Genomic DNA, 14,047 nt, shown 5'->3' on the forward strand with positions numbered 1-14,047 from the left:
TTTTACTCAAGTATGGAAGCTCGGGCTTTTGCCTTCCAACCCACCGCCCACTTGGCTGTAAGATCTTCACCCTTTTTGGGGGCAAAGCACGCTAATATTGTGAGATGTTTGAAAGTCTGAGAAGTAACGTGAGTTGTGCAAACGGTCTCCGCAATATTCACGTGGGAGGAAATGACACTTGAAATAAATTGCTCGAGACGTTGTTACTGACATGTCGAAGCTTTAACTAAATCAAAGAATTGTTTTAGAATTAATCATAAATGCATGAAATTAGCATCCTTTTGTATGCACAGGATCTCTAACTTGATGATTCCCTTGCAAACTTCATTCACAAAACATCTGCAAGTTTATTAAGCCCTTTGACAAATATTATGTCTTGATGTAATCATTTCATTGCCAAATTTTGGATGGCTGCCTGTCTCTCATTCTCTAATTTGTGTCTCTCAGTCTGACTGGCTTTCTTATTCCTCTTTGTAATGATGTTTCCTGCGACATTAACTGTAATGAAATAACACAAGCACAGACAGAATATGGCTTCAATCATGACATTTTAACGTGCTGTGGGAAAGGCGGCTTTGTATTTTATTTACCATTTTCAAAAGTTGAAAACTGCATTTAAAAAAAATGAGAGAGAATTTTGACAAGTAATATACAAACGTCTCTGATCTTTCTGCTTAGTAGTTAGATTCCCCTCTGGAAACTAGAGCAAATCTATTGGCTTTTCCTCAAGAGAGGAAGGCTGTGTTCTCTCTGTTCCGTCCAGCGAACTGTCAGGGGACGGCAGGTGCCTGTTTTCCATGGAGATGGCAGTCCCCTATTTAGTCACCAGAGTTAACTCCGGACCTCATAAACAGCCAATAGGAGCGAATACTGAAGTCACTGTGCACTTCTCTGTAATGGCTTACCTATAAGTTATGGTAAGTGATTTCATCAAAGGTTTCCTGGATTTTACAAATGGCATCAGGGAATTTCCAAGAGGGCGTCCTGGGGAACTGATAATCACATTTTCACTACCAAACCGCACGTACACTTTACGTACGTTTGGTTAAAAGCATTAAGAATATAATGTACTCTTTGCACACTTTTCAAGTTTAAGAGATCAAAATAATAAATCTCTTCTCATAAGTGTCCACAATTGTAAACACCCAGTCTCGCGCTTTGGCAGGAGACGCGCTCTGTTCTCATTTTCTGTTTACTTTCCCAGATTTCCGGTTCCAGCCACTGTCATCACATTAACTGTTCAGAGCAAGAACACCTCACCTCGTTCTTTTTGTGGTTTTTCCATCTCTGTGATTCGAGAGAGTCTGCAGCCAAGCTCTGGGCCAAATCTAGGAGCCACCACTGTACCTGGAGCTCCCACCGGGAGCCCGCCCCTGCCTGGCCCTCCCACCGGGAGCTGCCCGCCCCCCCTGCCTGGCCCTCACACGCAGAGTCTGTTGTCTGTCTCAAGGGCACAGGCCGGCCCTCTGCCATCAGACTCGTCTCTCCAGGAGGCCGCCTCGCTGGACAGTCCGCTGCAGGGCGGAGGGGTCAGGACACCCACACCCCCCCGGGTCTGCCGATCATCTCACAGCCCGGCTGCACGTGGAAACCTTGTGACACCACGGTTCGCTTGAATGTTGGACGAACATGAGATGTTCAAAATATCCAATCGTATTATTTTTGCTCACGTGACTGTGCCATGTGGTTTTGTATTCACTTTTATTTGTTTAATGGATCAGAAATTGTCGGTTGATTCTAATATTCTAAACTGAACTGCCCTTTCTCTGTGCTCAGCTGAGCGGTGAACACCCCAAGGGCACACGGACACGGTGGGTGGCTTGCTGCCTTGTAGGTATATCCTTAGACTCTGGATTCCTCAATTCTTTCAAGTCTGAATTTTCATGCAGGAAGATTTTCTCTTTTAAGGGTATAACTTTGATCCTGAAGGCTTTCTCTAATGTTAGTTACCAGATTAAGAACCTAACTGTGTGTGTATATATCTATCTACATATTTAAAATGTCTCTCAGCTGTTTGACCCTTCCTCTATTTATTTTAGAAAGTCTCCTGTCACTTGACTTTCATTGCTTTTCCAGCTTCCTTTTGTTTAGTCTCATTGAGGCAAAAAAATACAAGTTAACCAGGTTCAAGTGTCTGTAGCAACCCGTCACATAAGGAGCGAAAGCGAAATCTCCAGTCAGCGAGATGGATGGTTTGAGATGATGACAAATTCAGAGCTACACCTCACCCTCTCACTGAAACAGGTTTCATATGAGAGTAAATGTATAAACGTTAAACAGCAATTTTTTTCCTGGCAATATAGTAGACTAGATGCCCCGGTTAACTCTACCCTTACAATCACATATACATCTATTTACGCATACGTACGCATACGTGCATTTACACGTGCATGCATACATGTGTAAACACAATATACATAACATATGTATTGAGATATTGTGAGAGACACTCACAGCCCGAAGCCAGCTTTCCTTGCACAGCAGTGGCCAAAACACCCAAAACATGAGCGGGCGATGCAGAAATCTTAGGCCGAGAATTTTGTTTAACGTTGTTATATAAGTGAATTCAGAATTGACTTAATACCGTGCTTATGACTCTGGCTGTGCTGCCCTAACAAAGATCAGACATGCTCTCTTGCTTTAAGATTACAAAAGAAAAAGAAAAAAAACAAAAAAACAGAAAAAGAATAGCATTTGCCTCTAGGCCGGGCAGGGATCTCTGAGATGGAAGGAATAAGGGAAGCTGGCCGTGGCCCCAGGGCAGAAAGTCTACCTCTGGCAGCACCTTGGTGGGGGGTTGGGGGGGGCACCGACACCTTGAGCCTCCGCCAGTGGACAGGGGCAGTGAGGACACACCGAGCAGAGGACAGCAGAGGTCAGCTGCAGAGCATAAAGCTCTGGAGATATCTTCAAAGGGTTTTGGGTTTTTTTTTTTTTTTTTTTGGTTTGCAACTAAATGATGAACAGGTCTTTGTGAGCAAACTGAAGTCCCCGAGGCCAGGGAGCCAGCTTTAGAACAATCAGCAATCACTCCAAGTCACCAAGGAGACGGGAGGCTCACGGTCCGGGTGCCCAGAATCAAGAAACGCCAAAACATGTGGGGCATCCGATTAAACACGGGGAAGGGCATTGCTTCAGTAGTGCGGCCAAATTACACCCAGAATCAAATCGAACTTGGTCCCACCTAACAAAACTCAGAAGCAAGCCTTGACAAAAATCAAGCTGGGTTAAGTAAGTTCACCGTGTCTTAGTTCCAACCTCAAAAACATTTAATATTATACAAAAATACAAGTCCCAACAAGGTAGATCTACAATGTCTGACATCTAGTTAAAAATTCAGCAGTCGTGTAATGATGCAGGAAAATAGCATCCATATTTAGGAAATTATGATCCCAAAACATTTTTTTAAAATCAGAGCCAACAAAAATACAGATGATACAATTAACGGACAAAGACACAAAGTTTCTGTTACCTTATCAATACGCGGCATGGGTCCCCTGGATGGGGGTTGGAAAAACATGGCCACAGGACAAATCTGGCCGTGGGCTGTTTTGTAAATCAAGGTTCTCTGGAACAGAACGACCTCTATTCACTTTCGGGGTGGGGTGTGCCTACCGCTACCTTCACGCTGCCGTGGCAGATTTGGGTAATTTCAAAAGAAACTCTTTGGCCCGAGACTCTTAGAATATTCCCCAGATACTCCTGTACAGGTAACATCACCAGCCTGTGCTCCAGGAGACAGAACGGGACACAGGTGTGCCAATGAAAGACACACACGGGGCCGTGACAAACATCGAGCAGTAAAACATTTACAGTCTGAGAGCTAAAAATATAGTGGGTTCAAAAATATATACAGACATATATATATGGAATATTTTGGGGCACCTGGGTGGATGGCTCAGTCAGTTAAGTGTCTGACTCTTGGTTTTGGCTCAGGTCATGATCTCATGATTTGTGAATTCCAGTGTCATGTCAAACTCTGCACTGATGGTGTGGATCCTGCTTAGGATTCTCTCGCTCTCTTTCTGCCCTTTCCCGCTCTCTCTTTCCCTCTCCCAAAAAGTAAATAAATGCAATTTTTTTTAAAAAAAGGAGAAAATATTAAAGCACCTAAAATAAAAACAGATACACCAGTGGACAAAAATAAGTATGATAGAGTTTTTGTGGGAAATTATACACATTGGAAGACCTAAAAAATGCTTAGGGTATTGAAATTAAAATAAACTATCCACCTCATGCCCTACGTCTGACAAAAACCCAACAAACACAGGGAGGCATAAAGACATCTTCAGACTTAAAAAAAAAAGCTGAAGAAATCTATCAGCAACACTCTTGTCCTGCAAGAAACACTCAAAGTCCTTTAGGCAGAAAGAAAATGTTATATGTGAGAAAAATAAAACACTTTTTTGATATCAAATAGTTAAAAAATAATTGACTTTTTAAAGTACAAATCCTAACAATGCATAACACAGGTTATAAGACACATAGAAGTAAAAACTATGGTAACAATAGCACAAACCCAGAGGACAGGACGCAGACTATGTTTTGTAGGACTCACACACAACACAGGAGGCCAATGTTTACTGCAGGGAGGCTGTGATGAGGTCAGTTGTCCCATTAATGCTAACACAATGCTAGAAAACCTTTCAAACCTAAAGAAGCTAATAAAAGAGGAGAGGGGGAGAATGAGCAAACAAGACAAATAGAAAACACACAAGGTGCTGATCCAAAACTCAGACATATCAAATCGCATTATAATGAGATGATCCAAACACCTTCAATTAAAAGGTTGAGATTATCAAATCAGGTTTAAAACCAAAGGGATTAAAGATTCAGATATCTGCCGTGTGAAATACTCATTTTGAAAGCAAAGACATATGGGTTAAAAAGAAAGGAAAAGAGACAAGATATATCATGTAACACAAATAAAAATGAGAGGGCTCTATTAATACCAGAGGGGACATTACAGAATAAAGGATGTTGTAGGGATAAAGAAGCTCCTTTCATAATCATAAGTGATTTAATTAATCAAAAGGACATAATCCTAAACATTTATCAACCACATCACAGAGGTTCATCCACTGCATTGAGCAGAACAGATACAGACAAGTCACGACCACAGTTGGAGGCTAGATCCTTACCACAAAGCCATAGGTACATAGAAAATCAGTAAGGTCACAGAAGACAAGTAATTATTTAAGCTGATAGAATTAAAACATGGAGATCATGTCAAGCAAACACACTGGCATACAGAGCTGTTTGGGTGCAATGAACACTTACCAAAATAGAGGTATTCTGGTCAATAGGATGTTTCAGTACATTTAAAATAATTTAGGTCTTATATTTTATATGTTATGACTACAATGGACTGAAATTAAAAATCAACAACATCTTGAAAATAAACTGGGAATAGAGATCAAGTTCAACTCCAAAGAAGCAGCAAACTGGAAATGCTCAGGATAACAGCAGCTGAGCAAACTGGAAGATGGGGCGGGGGGTGGCGGGAGGCCCCTGTCAGCTGTGTGGCGGCTGCCCCGCAGGACCACCAACTAGGGTAAGAGGCACAAGACAATTTTTTACGCCAACTAGCTTAACAGTTTAGTTGAAATGTACTCATTCCTTGAAAGACACAAGCTACAAAATCTCCTGTAACAAGCATCAGATCATGTAAACAGCCCTGTATTAATTACAGGAATTTAATAGTTGAAAGTTATTGCACAATGAAAGCACCAGAGCCAGAATACTTCACTGGAGGATTTTACCCAATATTTAAGGAGGAGCAAAAGGAATTCGACACATACTTTTCCAGAAAACTGAAGCAGAGGATGTCACCCCCGACTTTTCCATGAGTCTGTGGCACTAGATGCCAAAAGAGTCACGTGCATTTCCGAAACAACTTACAGAACAATGTCCCTCACGAAGACGGAAATAAAAGCTGTCGGCAAAATGAATCCGACATTGAAAACATGAATGGTAGGTCATGACCAAGTGGGCTTTATCCTAGGCACACAACTTTGGTTTCATATTTGAAAATCAATCTGTGTCATGCACCAGATAAACAGATTTGGAAAGAAAAATCACACGGTCATGTGAATAGATGCAAAGGAGATTTTGACAAAATCCAATATTCATCCATCATGTAAGCTCTCTGAGAACTAAGTACAGAAAGGAACCCCCTCAACTTGATAAAAAGGCTTCTGGTGCAAAGCTGCAGCTAACATCCCCCTGACAGTAAAAGGCTGGACGCCTTCCCTTAAAATGAAGAGTAAGAAAGTGTTATCTGTCCTCACGACGAGTAACCAACAAACACCATTCTTAGGGCAATAAGGCAGGGAGAAATAACTGGAAAGACAGAAGTAAAAGAACTTATTCGCAGACATGATTATTTGTGTGAAAAATCTTAGGGAACCCACCAAAAGCTACTAGAATTAGTGAATGAATTTTGAATGGTTCCAAAACACAAGGTTAATACACAAAAATCAGTTTGACGTGCCAGCGACAAACACTTGGAAACTGAGAAGAAAACATTTAAAATAAAATACAGGGGCGCCTGGGTGGTGCAGTCGGTTGAGCGTCCGACTTCAGCCAGGTCACGATCTCGCGGTCCGTGAGTTCAAGCCCCGCGTCAGGCTCTGGGCTGATGGCTCGGAGCCTGGAGCCTGTTTCCGATTCTGTGTCTCCCTCTCTCTCTGCCCCTCCCCCGTTCATGCTCTGTCTCTCTCTGTCCCAAAAAAAAAAAAAAAAAAAAAAATTGAAAAAAAATAAAATAAAATACAAATATGAAATACATGGGAATAAATTTGACAGAAATGTAGAACTTATTCACTGAAAACCTGAAAACATTCCTGCCAGGAAAAAAAATAGAGAAATAGCTTAATTTATGGATTAAAAGAGTAAAACTTCTCAAGATGACAATTCTTCCCAAAACTCATCAACAGAAGAATGTAAATAAAAATTTCATCCAAATTTTTGTGGAAACAAATACAGAAATGAATTTTAAAAAGTCTGAGGCTTCAAAATCCTATTTTTAATATGGATGGAACTTGGTGGAAGATCAACATGGGGATGGAATTTGCCGGAATCCAGCTGGAGCTGGCAGACCTCGACACAACCCTCCACCAAATGGCAGCAGAACAGGTGATCTATGTGACACACACAGGAAATGGAGTGACACTGCAATGCACACGGTGTTTTCTTGAGGTTACACACGTTTGGCCACAAAACGAGCCTCAACACATCTAAAAGGATTGAACTCATACAAAATCTGACCACAATTAACTCCAATGGAATTTAGAGATTAAAAAAATTTTCTTTGGATGTTTATTTATTTTTGAGAGAGAAAGAGCACGAACAGGGGAGGGGCAGAGAGAGAGGGAGACACAGAATCCGAGGCAGGCTCCGGGCTCCGAGCTGTCAGCACAGACCCCGTCGAGGGGTTCGAACCCACGATCCACAAGATCGTGACCTAAGCCGAGGTCGGACACTTAACTGACTGAGCCACCCAGGTGCCCCAAGATTTAGAAAAAAATATTTCATCAATAGCTAACCTTCCACCTCAAGCAAGTAGAAAGCACAGAGAAAACTAGAGATGTGGCCACGGAAAGACAGGCCTGACGTTCATCAGAGCAGAAACAAGTTCTGTGGAGGGCAGACAAACCAGGCTGGAGACAACAAAGCCAAAGGGTGGTTATGGGAGAGATCCACAGAAGTGACCCATCTTTGGTGAGCTCAAGAAGACAAGAGAGGCCGCCGAACTACTCAATTCAGAAAGGCAGTAAGAGACTTTGCTCCTGGCCTTACAAAGTCAAGAGGATTTTGAGTGAATACTGTAACCAGTTGTACGCCAGAACATCAAGTAACCCAGATAAATTCCTAGAAGGAAAAAAACCACCGAGCAGGACCCAAGAAGAGGTTGAAAACAGCAGCACTGCAGCGGGAGAGTGAGAGTCAGCCGACAGACATCAGCACAAAGACCAGGCCCGGACGGCTTCACTGCTACATTCTACCAGACATTTAGAAGAGAAGGAGCACCAGAACTTCACAAAGTCTTTCACAGAATAGGAGACGGGAAGCTTGCCCACCTCCCGCTCCAGGGACGCCCCTCTGTGCAGAGGGGAAGCCACGGTGGGCCGAAGGAAGAGGTGGAATTGAAGTTCAGACCAGCACAGGCCTCAGCTGGTCCCACCAGGATTCTGGAGCTGAGCGGTCTCCTCCAAGTTGTCCTAAGTCGAGGGAGGGGGCAGCCCTTGCATTCCTGTGTGCAGCAAGGTGGAGATGTGGGGGTGGGGTCTCTGGCAACCAGATGTGTGTGTTGGAGGCAAACTGCCAGCCACTGGGGGGGGACCACGCCCCATCCTGCTCTTGAAATGGGGGAGGTGGACAGCACCCACCACGTAGGTGTGCAGAAGGTGGGGGAGAATCAGGATGACAGTGGATATACCAGATAGATACTGATGGATGTTAATATCAACTTGTATAATATATATTAGGACCAGACAAAATAGACTAAAAATGCATTATCAGAGATATAGTCTCTATTGATGAGAAATGTTTGTCATCAGAAATTATAACATGCAGGGGCGCCTGGGTGGCTCAGTCGGTTATATGTCCGACTTCGGCTCAGGTCATGATCTCACGGTCCGTGAGTTCGAGTCCCAGGCCAGGCTCTGTGCTGACAGCTCAGAGCCTGGAGCCTGCTTCGGATTCTGTGTCTCCCTCTCTCTCTGATCCTCCCCCGTTCATGCTCTGTCTCTCTCTGTCTCAAAAATAAATAAACATTTTTAAAAAATTAAAAAAAAGAAATTATAACATGCAGAAAATTGTATACACAGAGTAAAACAACCTCTAGTTCTATTAAGCAAAAATGGAAAGACTTATTGTCATAAATTAAAAGATTGCAAACATAATGGAAGGTTTCAACACAACTCTCTTTTTATTGATTGGATCAGGAAACAGAAAAAATAGCAAAGAATATAGAAGGTATGAACACAAGAACAGCAATCATCTAATAGACATCTAGAATGAGAAATATGATTTAAGAATGCACAACCTTTGGGCACCTGGGTGGTTCAGTCAGTTAAGTGTCCGACTCTTGGTTTTGGCTCAGGTCACGGTCTCATCTCATAAATTAACACAACCACCACACAACACGATGCGACCTCATGCCGTAACCTTTGAGATGGGCACGGAATTTGTCTCAGCAGACACACTTGCAGGTAAGAAACAAGAGACTACCGGGCAAACGTGCAGCATCGTGGAAACTCTGTGAAATCAAACTTTGAAACAACAAGAAGGTGCACCGAAGCAAAGGCCAGATAAATTTCTGTATATTCACACAACAGAACACAGAGCAGTGAACACGAATGAATCACAGCTACATGAAACATCATGGGAGAACCTTAGGGATATGACGTTCAGTCACAGTAGGTGCCAAACACTCGGCTCTCGTGTACGCAACACAGTGTGCCCATGTATGCCAACTATACCAAATAATGTAGTTATAGTGAAAACATACATGGTAAAAATATAAAGAAAAAACGGTTCCGTGGTAAACGTGGCTGTGGGCCAGGAGACACGTCTGATGAGGCTGGAGGGCGGTGAGGTGGAGGAGAAGCTCGTGGTCTGTTCTCAAGGTCGTGTCGGTATTCTTCTTCCGCTGGGTGAGATATTTGTTGGTGTTTATTGTATAATTTCCTTAACATCTATGTACATTATATCTGTATTACTTTGTGTCTATACAATACTGTTAAAATCCACTAAAATGAAAAAGTCAAAGTAGTAGAAGAAAATGCCCATGTAAACATTGATTAAGGGAATGAGCTGAAACAGGTAAACGATGTCACCAAAGTTCAAGAAATAAAGGACAAGATCAAATAAAAGAGAACAAAGGAGGGTAAAAATTGTTTACAAGACAATTTAAATAAGACAGTCACTCCAATTTTTACAAAGGATGATGGACATGAGTAGACCATTCAAACAAGAACCACACGGCACACCCCAGAGACACTGTGGGTTCCGTTCTAGAACGTGAAGCGGGTGTCACAATGACATGAGTCGAGTGTTCCAGTTTCCCGGTGTGTGAACAGACATGATGACACCCTATCGTCTATTATGTGTACAACAGGATCGTGTCGTTAAAACACGTACATACCTTAATTAAAAAAAACTTTGTTGCTAAAACATGCTCACCATCATCTGAGCTTTCAGTTGATCATAATCTCTAATTACGTCACCATCGCAGATATAATAATAAAAAAGCTTGAAATATTAAGGGAATTAGCAAAATGTGACAGGGAGACTCGAAATGGGCAAATGCCATTGAAAAAATGGTGTCGATAGACTTGCTCTATGTAGGGTAAGCACAAACCTTCAACTTGAAAAAAACACAGTATCTGCAAAGCTCAGTAAAGCAAACACCATGAAATGAGGTGTGCCTGCACACGGTCCCAGTTAAGGAAAAGAGTGTCTTACCGTCGACAAAGGGGACAATCCGGACAAGAGTTTGTTGCCTGTCAGGCTGTCAAGATTTTCTAACAATTATAGTCAATGTTGATGATCATACACACTGTTACATCTCACAGCCTTCCTGTCGGCCATTTGGCAATACAACAGTGAACATTTGAGGGGTACCTGGGTGGCTCAGTTGGGTGAGTGTCCAACTTCGGCTCAGGTCATGATCTCGTGGTTCATGAGTTCGAGCCCCGAGTCGAACTCTGTGCTGATGGCTCGGAGCCTGGAGCCTGCTTCGGATTCTGTGCCTCCCTCTCTCTCGGCCCCTTTCCCACTCATGCTCTGTCTCTATCTCTGTCTCTCTCTCAAAAATAAAATAAACACTAACAAAATAAAATTGAATAGTCTTCTAGTCAATAAGTCATTTTTAATGAATTTAACCTGAAGAAATAATCAAATGGCTAGATATGTATTTGCCCTCTAGAATGTCCTAACACAGTGTGTCCGGATCCGAATAGAATTGCTAAATGCAAAGCCCCCAGAACGCTGGGGTTTAGGTAATACGCGAAGATAGAAGACAGAGTCAAGGCATCTTGGAAATTGAGTAAAAGCAGGAAAGATCTATGTTCGGAAAGACTGAGCAGGAGAGAAAGAGAACGGAGAGGGAACGGAAATGAAGACAGAACGAAAAGGAGCAAGAACACGGAGGCACTTGTTAACAGCAGGATCTCTGCGTGGAACTGAGAACATGATGGTCTTCTCTGCTTTTAGAAAATAGGTAGTTTAAAACGTTGTCACGGTCACATCACATTACAAGTTTTACTAAGGAACAGAATGCAGCAAAACAACGAGGCAGCCGGTGAACGCGGTTCTGGCAGAAAGTGGGGAAAGCAGCGTTGTCGGGAACGAAGGCGTCTGGAAAGCCACAGAGTGTTCTGGCCAGGATTAGCGTGCGCACCGTCGAGCCCGGGATCTTATGTGCACGTTCCGCTGCTTCTCCCCTCTGCCATCCGTCTTTACAACGGGAAGATGCCCGTGCCGGTTCAGTGAGGGACACGCCAGGACGCGGGGCCGGGGGAGGCCTGGCCCACCTGCCCGGGTTTAGGGAAATGGCCCAACACCATCTTCCACAGACGGTGCCATTTCCTGGGGTCTCCGCCTGACGGGTCCAGCTGAGCCACGTGGCCGCGTGCAACGTCGCGCTCTCGGCTGGGATGACCTGTCTGCAGCTGGGAAAGGTCCAAATCCAGGAGCCCCCGGGGGGGCCACGGGGCAGAGCGCGTCTCCCATCTGGACGGCCCCGCCCAGCCCCGCCGGTCTGACGTCCACACCGCAAGCGCAGTGTCCAGCTGCGCTGCGTGTCCAGTTCCCCCACACCGTGCCCCTCGGGGACGTCAGCCAGCAGGAAGCTGGGAGGTCCGTCCTGTGCACCTGGGTCGCCCCTGCCACCCCCTGCCACCTGGCGACGCAGCCCCTACTGGCTCCTTCCTTTCGTCTGTTTCCCAGGTGGCGAGTGCAGTGCCTCCCCTCCCTCCTCTCCCTCCATCTGTGCACATTTGGCTCTGTCTCCGTGGAGAAGCGCTGATTTCCTGATTGAAATCTGCGGTTCCCTCGTCAGAGTTTTCCTCCAAGAATCCTGCAGAGGTTTTGCAAGGGCGGGTGTGCCACAGTCCGCGGAATAATCTAAAAGGAAGGCCTCACATCCTCTTATCTGTTTTCTCCTGTCCTGTTTGGATTCTTTGGGTGATCTATGGGCCTCCAGACGCACCCCCTCCCTCCAGCGCTCGGCCGCCTGCAACGGGCTTGCTGACCTAGAATCCCTTCAGGGTCCGGGAATCTTGGCAGTTTGTGCAAGGCCGACACAATCTGAGTGTAAGGCAGCAGAAGGCTGTCTCCAGCATCGTGGGTGTGGGGTTGGAGCGTCCGTGTCGGAGGCTTCAGAATTTGACAGAGGGTGTGCAGGACAAGGCAGAGGAAACGCAGACTCCTGGCCCCGCTTCCTAAGCGCCCGGCTCCAGCGGGGAGGCCGCAGAAGCCCGGGGTCTGTGTTCAGTGCCCGATTCCCCTGCCTCCATGCGGGGGTGGCCTGGCCTGCACAGACCCCTGGTTTTAGGGAGCTAGAAATCATGCGTAAAGGAGGGAATGATGGAGACGAGGGAAATAAATATTTTTGGTCACGTATCCATCATTATCACATTTTCCTTCTCAAGGCAACCTTGGTTTTTTTTTTTAATTTTTTTTAAACGTTTATTTTTGAGACAGAGAGAGGCAGAGCATGAACAGGGGAGGGGCAGAGAGAGAGGGAGACACAGAATCTGAAACAGGCTCCAGGCTCTGAGCTGTCAGCACAGAGCCCGACGTGGGGCTCGAACTCACTCATGACCGTGAGATCACGACCTGAGCCGAAGTCAGACGCTTAACCAACCGAGACACCCAGGCGCCCCCAACCTTGTTTTTTTAAAGTATCTACCCTTCCCAGGTGTACTGATCACAGACAAGCTGACCCCGCGCATGGCTCAGTTTGCAATGACTCTGTTGCATCCCAGCGACTGATGACGAGGGACGACCTGTTTCCCCAAAATTTGTAAGTTGGAGTCCTCATCCCCTGGACTTCAGAAAAGTGACTGCATCCGGGGGTGGGGCCGCTGAGAGGCGATCAAGGTAAAATGAGGTCACAGGGTGGGTCAGCAAAATGACAAGTGTCTTTACAGGGAGGGGATATCAGGACACAGGCGCGCACCGAGGACGGCCAGATGAGGACACGGGGCGAGGATGGCCGTCCAGTGCCAGAGGGACAGTCCTGCAGGGGGACCAGCCCTGCCAGCCCCCGGATCCCAGACGTCCCGCCGCCCGGACTGGAGGACTCTGCGGACAGAAGGGTGTGCGAGCAGGGAGGCGTGGGCGCTATGGTTGCCCTGCCTGTCCCTGGGAGGAGGGATGGCTCCCAGGACGTGTGGGCACCAGGCTAATTACACGTCTCCAGGACATGGCTGCTCTTACAAGCGTCTTGGCAATGATTTTGTGAAATGGGATATGGGATGATTGCTCTGTCCCCAGTCCCGTGTGATGTTAGCCGCTCGGAAAGCTTGATCTTCTGTAGCCATCCAGATCTCTTTCAAAATGTTCTCGGTTAGCACTTGAAAATTAGCTGTTTAGAAGGTCATTTGGTCTAGTTATTTATGGAGGGGAATAAACACTGCACGTAAAAAATTTCTAAAAACTATAAAGCGTGACATACTTAATGAGGATGAAGCCATGAGATGGGATCAGCAGGGCTTCAGAAAACTTTAAATAAAATTAACACACGTCACTTTTAATACACTCCTGGCAAAGTGTCTTAAAATTATAAGAAATAAACACATACGGTCTCAGCCCCTTTTAAAGCTGCAATAAAGTTGGCATTCTTATCTCAGTTCACCAAATGCTTTTTAGAAGCCTGGAGTGATCCCAGAGATTCTATGCTTTAATGATACTAATGTTCTTGTCTGCTGTTTTCCATCTAAAGAGGCCAGAAGTGAAATCTCGACGGAGTATGTGATTTCTGATATTGGTCTGGCCGCTCCTCGATTGCGGGCCCTGCGTGCATACTTTCTCCAGC

This window comes from Panthera uncia, assembly GCF_023721935.1.
Source record: "Panthera uncia isolate 11264 chromosome B2 unlocalized genomic scaffold, Puncia_PCG_1.0 HiC_scaffold_24, whole genome shotgun sequence".
In the NCBI taxonomy this organism is placed as follows: domain Eukaryota; kingdom Metazoa; phylum Chordata; class Mammalia; order Carnivora; family Felidae; genus Panthera; species Panthera uncia.